Raw genomic sequence first — 1,182 nt, 5'->3', positions numbered from 1 at the left:
AGGAAACAATACAGTCATCATAATGGAAGTCAAGCAATGGTTTAAAGCATCTTTGTTAGTGACATCGCATGTAACTCGGTATCTTAACAAATTAATGATACTAAAGAAAGACACCTTCATGCTCACAGCCTCTGCAAACATATTACTACTACTACTACTAACAGGTGCAGGTATGGCAGTGCAAGTAAGAAGCTTGCTTCCCAACCATGTAATCTTCGGGTCAGTCCCACTGTGCAGCACCTTGAGCAAGTCTCTTCTACAATACCACTGAGCCAACCAAAGCTGTGTCAGTGGATTCAGTAGATGGAAACTGAAAGAAGCCTGTCTGCATGTGTGTGCGCATATTATATACATATCTATATATATAAAACTGTAGTTGTGTGAGTGTCTGTCCCCTTCGATTTAGATTCCTAACTACTCCCACATTTTGCGGTGCAGTTTAACCAAATTCGGGTATCTTATAGTAGTGATTAATATCGAGCCCGTCTGGGTATTAGCGCGCGTCTACGAAGAGTCTACGATTTTAAAAATAATTTAACAACATTTTTTATTCCATTTTAATGCATAATTTTTTGTGTGTCGATGGCGGCGGAGTTGGCGTCCACACTCACATCTGCACCTGTTTGATTCTCCCTCTTCTTCCCTCCCTCATGAAGCTGTGAGGAAGGGAGTGTAAGGAAATCAACGTCGTAAAGCATTGTCAAGGAGACCAGCGTTCTTTTAGAACAACGACTTCATGGCTTGAAGACACCAAAACAGAAATGGCTAAGAAAGCCCGAATTGGCATCTATAAGGGAAGTAACTCTCTAAAAATGCTTATATAGTTATTTCCCTTACAAACCCGAGCAACGCCGAGCGATACTGCTAGTCTATCATATAAAATTCATTCTGTCTGTCTGTCTGTGTGTGTCTTCAAGGATCTCAGGCATCCTCCATTCGATTGCACTCAAAGTTGATATGTAGACACCGACGGTATCAGGGCGTGTTATAAGTCTTGAAAAAATTACAAAAATCAATTCCAGGTGAGAATGCGATAAATAAAGCCATGGGAATGTGCCAAGCTTACTGCTTAAGCCATGTTTGTGTTCTCCCAGTCAACAGCCTTATCATTACTGGTACTTTAAACTCTCCGGTTGCATATTTGTGTGAATAAAATCGTTTTTCTTTGGAATAGAAAAAAAG

Source organism: Octopus sinensis, unplaced genomic scaffold (assembly GCF_006345805.1).
Source record: "Octopus sinensis unplaced genomic scaffold, ASM634580v1 Contig12219, whole genome shotgun sequence".
In the NCBI taxonomy this organism is placed as follows: Eukaryota; Metazoa; Mollusca; class Cephalopoda; order Octopoda; family Octopodidae; genus Octopus; species Octopus sinensis.
The sequence above is the reverse complement of the archived record's forward strand: the minus strand, read 5'-3'. Positions refer to the sequence as shown.